Below are 208 nucleotides of genomic sequence, written 5' to 3'. Positions count from 1 at the left end.
TTGAGGACCTCCTCAAGAACCCCAGCACCCCCTAAGACCTCCCAACACCCCTCAGGACCACCCAAGCCCTCCCCAAGGACTTCCCAAGATCCTTCCCAAGACCCCTCCAGGACGCTGCCCCATGAGCCATGACACCCCCCCTACGCCCCCCCTTCATGGGCCAAGACACACACACACACTGTCAGGATCCTCCAAGACCTTTCCAGGA

The sequence above is a fragment of the Egretta garzetta genome, unplaced genomic scaffold (assembly GCF_000687185.1).
Source record: "Egretta garzetta isolate BGI_Z169 unplaced genomic scaffold, ASM68718v1 scaffold2169, whole genome shotgun sequence".
Lineage (NCBI taxonomy): Eukaryota > Metazoa > Chordata > Aves > Pelecaniformes > Ardeidae > Egretta > Egretta garzetta.
Note: the sequence above shows the minus strand (reverse complement) of the source record.